Raw genomic sequence first — 6,957 nt, 5'->3', positions numbered from 1 at the left:
ATACCCAATTCCCATTAATTACAAGGGATTTGGATAACTGATTCCTGTTAGGTGGCTCTGAAAATCTTTCTTATTTCCTGGCTCCATGACATGGGTCAGAGTCATATGACACAAGACAGTATCCGTGGATTCTATTCCACCTTCACAAGCACTGGAGAACATGTATCCATCATAAGACATCAGAACTGCTGATGTTTGTTTTGGAACACCAGGGAGGATGCTAGAGAAAAGGTGGGGAGGAATCCACATACCCCAATCTCTTGGTGAATTAAGATAAGAACTGTGGCTCTGTCTTTTTTTGCTTTTTTTCTCCCCAGAAGATCCACCCATTGTTCTGCTCTTCTGCCTTCACGATTCCTAGCAGGAGACCTAGCAGCTAGAGTGTTAACATTTGGAGCATCTTGAGACATGTTGGGATAGATTTTCACAATGTTGAGCACCCACAGCTCCCATTGACTCCGGCTGGATCTTCAGGTGCCCAGCGCTTCTGAAGATGAGGCCCCAGATCCCCCCCCCCCAATTAGTGCATACTTTTAAAAAAATGTTGGTGTAGGTGTGTGACGGTGCTGCCCGTGGGAGCCAGATGAGGTCACTCAATCAGGGTGAACTGCAAACAAAACGGGGCAGACAAACCCCAAAAGCTGGTGGTTATTCCAATACTTAGATCTACCAAGCCAGTACAAAACAGCTTCTGTAGTACCTCACTGGTTACTCAGAAGTCCAAACAACGCAGTTCCCTTAAAGTACCCAGCCTCAGGCCTCCGTCCAGACACACCTGTCAGATATGATGATGATTACTGAAAATCTTATCTCGTCATATAAAAGAAAAGGTTCTTCTAATCCCAAAGGATCAGCCACATACCCAGGTCCAGTTATAACTTAGATCTTACCCAAAATACACGTAAATTCTTATTAACTACACTAAAATTTATTAAACAAGAAAAGAGAGAGTGTGTTGGTTAAAAGATCAATATACATACAGACTTGAATTCAATTCTTGAGGTTCAGATACATAGCAGAGGTGAGCTTGTAGTTGCCAAAAGTTCTTTGGACTATAACCTATGGACTATATCTAAATGTCCATATTCAGGGTGGCTCCAGTCAATGACTGGGGATCTCAATCCTTGTGGCTTAAGGTTTCCCCCTCTTGAAACCCAAAGCAGATCTGAGATGAAGTAGGATCATGTCCCAGGGTTCTTATACATTTCCAGCAGCCTTTAGGCCTGAGAAAACAATAGGCTTAATTCTCCTGCCAAACATCCTGGCAATTAGCACAGGGTAATTTATCCATTAAACAGTTCAGATACAAGTTACCACAACCTTCAAAGAGACATATAGACAATAATACTCTTTCACTCAAGTATCATCATAAATGTTAGTATTCCTTCTTTGATCTTTGAATTAAAGTGATAGCAATAGACAAGACTTGTTTGCTTACATCACAAGACCTGAGCAAACATCTACCCTTGAGATCTCTAACAATGCAGACTTGCATTTTAAAGCTCTATTGATTTATAGATCTTCCTAACCAGTCCTTAAGGTTCACCCATGGGTCAGGTCAGTCTGTGAGTTAATTAACTCTTTCTGGCCCTGTCACCTTCCAATGAAATATTATATTACACTCATAACGTCACAAGGTGCATGCTTGGACCCCTTACGGCGTTCTGCTGCACTTGCCCTTCTCTGGCCTGCAGAGGCTGTCACTCCTCATAAAAATTCTGCCTTTTCTGTATTGGCTTTTAGCGGGGTTAGCTGCTGCAAACCAGAGAGACATTCTGCAGAGACATCAGTCTGGAAGAGAGAGTCAGGGCATTAGGGGAGGGGCTCTGGGCAGCAGAGCAGCTGATAGTCCATAGTGTTGACAGGGAGAGAAACCTATAGAAAAAAAATGGTTTCTTTTTAAAGGTGAACTTTCTAAATTTAGCTCCAAAGCTGCTAAAGAAGATTGGTGACTTTTTTTTTAGTAGGTCCACTGATAGGCTGCGTAGCCTCAAAGTCACCAGGGATGTGTGGGGAGCAAAACAAGAAATAAAAACTTCATACTGTACAACCCTCGTCATTCCCAACGTGTGAGCCCTACTGGGGCAGACTTCCACTTAGTATATGTTTGTACAGCACCTCACACAATGGGAGCCAACCTGGTTGTGACAATGTAAATGTTAAATAACAACAGCCCAGGGTACTCGCAATGAGCTGGCAAAGCTCCCACATGCCGTAAAGGATGCATAATACCTTCTTACTTATAACCATCATTACACATCCGTTATAGATGAAACCTTGATTTGCCTGGGTCCAAAGACCCAAAGCCTAGAAAACTGAGTATCAAGGAAAGCTCCCACTAAAAGAACTGATGTGGAGGATAAAGGGTTTCTGGAGCAGAGTCCTACCAGGGAGAAATGTGACATGCATTCAGTGGTCTCTCTTCAGCTCTGTAGCCTCCAGTTTATACATTTAATGGTATGATGATAATGCGCTGGGGCATTCAGAGCACAAGTTGATGTTTTGTGTCTCAATCTTTTTTTTTTTTTTTGGTTGCACTAAAAATCTGCCCTGCAGCGCTCAGATTAATTAAATGCTGACAGTCAGCTAAAGCAGGAGAGGAGAATATCTTTCCTGCCCTTTATATATGTTAGACAGCTTCAAATACATAATGCCCCTAGGAAATAAACATGTTCCATTCGGCAAAATCAATAAGGCAGAAATCTCCATGAAACTCTATCATATTGCAAATAGACTAAAAACACAGTACTGTACCTGGTGTGAATGAGTGTTGTTTCAGTGTCCATGGTGGATGCTCATGGGGACACTGTAGTAAATACAGTATAAGCACTTGTTTTGTAAATTTGTCATAGCTGCTAATTTTCATTCCTTTGCCTGTAATAATGAATTCTCATTTTTTCACACATACCTGTTCTATTTGTATAAGTACCTAAGAAGTGAGCTACTTTCTGCAATGTTTAGAATAGCACAAATAAACTACAAATCAATTGTAGCCCTATACCAAATAATTTTCTTGTTCTGATTAAGTACAGCCTCTAACCCCCAAAACAGTACCTCGGGTTTTTCATTTTCTGCCACGGTGTAACGTGCTCTGTCTCTCACACACAAAGTTTCCTCCTTGATCCAGTTTTGCAGCCATTTGCATCCAATAAGTGTTCTCCTAGAAGCTCATTCCCTGAAGAGCTAGCACCTGGGATTACAGCTGCAGACTCAAGACAACTAGAAAGAGTTTCATCAATAATCTGACACTAACCAAGACTAAAGCCAGCACCGTTCATGTGGCTAATCCAAATCAATAGAAGATAAATTAATCCTTTAGCATTTTCTCTCTAAAAGGGGCCAGTCACCCTGGGACTCATTGAAGCCTGACCAAGTGTTTGGCCCTTGTTCATCGGCTTTCCTAAATCATGGGACCGGAACTTCTGTTTTGTTTTGTTTTTCCTGTTCTCGTCTATGCAGTTTGTTCTGATGCACCAGAAAAGTTTGACTCCTCCTCAGCAAATGAATATTCATGACTTTGGGACACCTTCTACCGCCCTTGCTCATGTCATGTTGTACTCACTACACACCTAGCCCTAATGAAATCAATGGGACTACTTGTGCAGTAATGTACTCTCCTGTGGGGAAGGGTGTGAGACCTGCAGAAATGACGCCATGAGGATAGGAAATATGTATGGCGCACGTGTCAGACTGAAAGACTGAGGACGGGTGTTGGGCTACTGCGTGAATGGATGAAGGAGTCCCTCTCTTACTTCACTGGCAGAGAATTACCGATGTGAAGAGCGAGTGGCACATTCAGGGCCCCTAGCAGCGGAAATGCCTAACCTCCTGCAAGCGAGGGCTCAAGGGAACCCGCCCAGCCCGGAAAGTGGGCAGCGCTGGCAAAGGAGGGAGTGTGGCCACGATGCTGATTCTGCACCCGGCACCAGCAGGGCTTCTGCAAATGTCTCATTGCCCTTGAGTGGCAAAACCCCCGCGGGAGGCGGGTGGTGGAAATGCCGCTGTCCTCTCTGGCGGTGGGGATGCTTCTCCGTGGCACACGGGCCCGTGTTGGAACAGAGATGTGCAATTTTCACCCCTCTGCACTGGGGCTGTAAACCCAGCTCCTTCCATTGGTTTATCCTGAAACTATTCCCAGCCTCCAGCTCAGTGGAACCTGGTAACCAAGATACCGCCCTGGGGGAAGCTGATCTCTTGCTGTCCCAGAAGCACAGGATGAAGGAGGGTCTTGGTAGCAAAACAGAATATTCACTCCTATTGTATATAGACACAAGGGCAGATCCTAAGCTAGTGTAAATCAATGTAGCTTCACTGAAGTCAATGGACCTCTGCTGATTTACATCAGCTGACAATCTGCCTCATAAAGCCAAATATTTTGTGCTGCTCCAAGCTCCCTGCAGCTCTATGGACTGCAGCACAGTCTTAGAGTGGCGAAGTAGGTGCAGAATTGTGCCTGTTACTCTTTTCCCGTTTCTGTCTCTAGCTGATCTGTGATGCTGCTGATTTGTAAAAGCACCAGACGGCAGAAAGGTTTGTTTCCTTGGGAAGTGCAGCAAGGCAAAATTTTACTTGGAAGTCATCGTGCTTATTAGTGTCATTGTCACACATGACTACAGACCTGCAGCTTCTCTATTACACAGAAAAGCCCAAGCTCTCAAACACTTACTCTTATATTTAAGCACATGAACAGTCCTGTTGATTTCACTGGGACTAGGCCTGTGTATAAAGTTACTCACTAGTTTATGCCTTTGCAGAGCTGGGGTCCAGCTTACAACTCCAAACGAAGTGGTGTTCAGGGGATGCATTTTGTTATAAGAGGTCAGAGGTTAACGCCCCTTTCCAAAATCCATAGCAACCTGACTCAGAATCTGTGCTTGGGAAATCTTTTCATCTTGCCTTGAATGCTTTTTGAATATTTTCCGGGAATGTTCTGCTTTCGTTCCCACTCCAGGATTGCTAAATATACTCCAGGTTTGGCCTGTAGACCCCAGTTTATTTTTAATGTTGTTTTCAGTATCGGTGACTTTTTTCCCAGAAGGACACGTCGTGATTTATACTCCTTACTAGCTGCTTTTTCTCCTCTTGGAGCAGCGTCAGGATTCTCTGCAGAGGCGTCTGTCTGCTGGACAGCCTCTAGGGGTATATCTGCACTGCAGTTCAACACCTGCGGCTGGCCCGTGTCACCTGACTCAGGCTCGCGGGGCTGTAAAATTGTGGTGTAGACATTTGGGCTCGGGCTGGAGCCCGGGCTCTGGGAGCCTCCCCCGTCGCAGGGTGCCCGAGCTCAGGCTCCAACCTGAGCCTGAATGTCTTCCCAGCAATTTTTAACCCTGCAGCCTAAACCCTGCAGGCCCAAGTCAGCTGACTCCTGCCAGCCGCGGGTGTTGAATTGCAGTGTAGATGTACCCAGAGGCAGTGAGCGTGCTCTGTGCTAGCCTGGGGCTAACAGCCCACAGTGAGTTAAAACTGCCAGGAGAGCGAAACTTCTGAGGGGAAAACAGGCCATTAGTCCTCTTACAAATGATCAATAAAGTATCTCCCCTCTGGCTCTACGCTGCTTTTTTTTTTTTTTTTAATGACTAATAAAGCCAATATCCGTTAGCTTAGGGAGGGGAAGCAGGGAATCGGCACTCCTGAGTTCTATTCTTGGGTCTGTCACTGGCGTGCTGTGAGACCTTTCTCAATTTGCTAATCTCTCTCTGCCTCAGTTTACCTGCTTGTGGGACTAATAATACTTATAAGAGTATGAAGCAATGTTTACAAAGGACTTCTAGCTCCTTAGATCTTAAAGGGGGTACACGGTACTTTCATATAGCAAGGTAGGAGGTTATGGATTCTTAGTTTTCCTCGGCTTGTGTGCCAGCGTTTAGCAGATCTCCATTTATTGTTCCTTGCATCTAATCAAAACAGGGAGAACATGTGTTGATTGTTTAGATTCCTATAGTGAAAATTTAAAGACATTATTATTAATTACTAATTATTTGTTTGTTATTGTTGCACAGTCAGTGGCAGGGTGCATCCCATATAGCCTTAAACAGTGGCAAGTGTGGCATTTTGCTATATTGTAGTGATCAGTTTGTTGGCTGTATTCAGATGCCGGCTGTTAGGTGGAGGAATGTTGGCTAGGACTGGGAACCATACAAGTTTTGCTGGCTTCAGTATGCCTGTGATCATTCTTATGGTATGATTAAGCAGTGTATGCACAAGTCTAGTGTGGGCAGAGTTTAACCAAACTGGGGCATAGTTTTGGCCAACTGAGTAGCAGAGAGTGAGCCCTGAACTATGCAGTGTTTGTTCACTGGTTCCCCAAAGGGACCCTACCAGTTAGTTTGTTCAGGAAACAATTTCTTGATCTTTAGAGCTACTTTAGTGAGATGGTATTTGTAGGCGATCCCTAGATACACTGGCTCTGGATCATATGCCACCTGCTGACGGTTCAAAAAAATGTTAAGCTCAAGTTGGCTCTGAGCATGGCATAAGTAGACACATGTTGACATGGTCATTGATGTACTTGGTTTCAGTCTCCATTTCTTACAATATGGCTCTGGCAGCCATATCATTATTCAGGTTCTCTTCAATCTTTTGGGAGTCATGGTCCCTTGAAACCAAGCTAATATTGTCAGCAGCCATCCAGCATGTGTGCAGCCATTACACGAACCACCTGGAAATGGCATACAGTAGGGTCATTGGTGAATACATTAAATAAAATTGATGCCAGCATTGAGCCTTTCAGAAATCAGTTCTTCTGGATTCTCCAGGTGACGGTTTTGTGGCTGAGATCCACCTGAAAACGTCTTTCTCAGGACACCAGCTCAGTCACCATGACATCCCATCTAGGATGAGCTCTTGACATGTGGCATAGCAGACTAGTGTGCCGGATGGTGTTATAGGCTGCTGTAGGGTCATAAAAGAGAGCTCCAATTTCTTCTTGTCTTGAAATGCATTCTCAAAATAAGT

This window comes from Emys orbicularis, chromosome 8 (genome assembly GCF_028017835.1).
Source record: "Emys orbicularis isolate rEmyOrb1 chromosome 8, rEmyOrb1.hap1, whole genome shotgun sequence".
Lineage (NCBI taxonomy): Eukaryota > Metazoa > Chordata > Testudines > Emydidae > Emys > Emys orbicularis.
The sequence above is the reverse complement of the archived record's forward strand: the minus strand, read 5'-3'. Positions refer to the sequence as shown.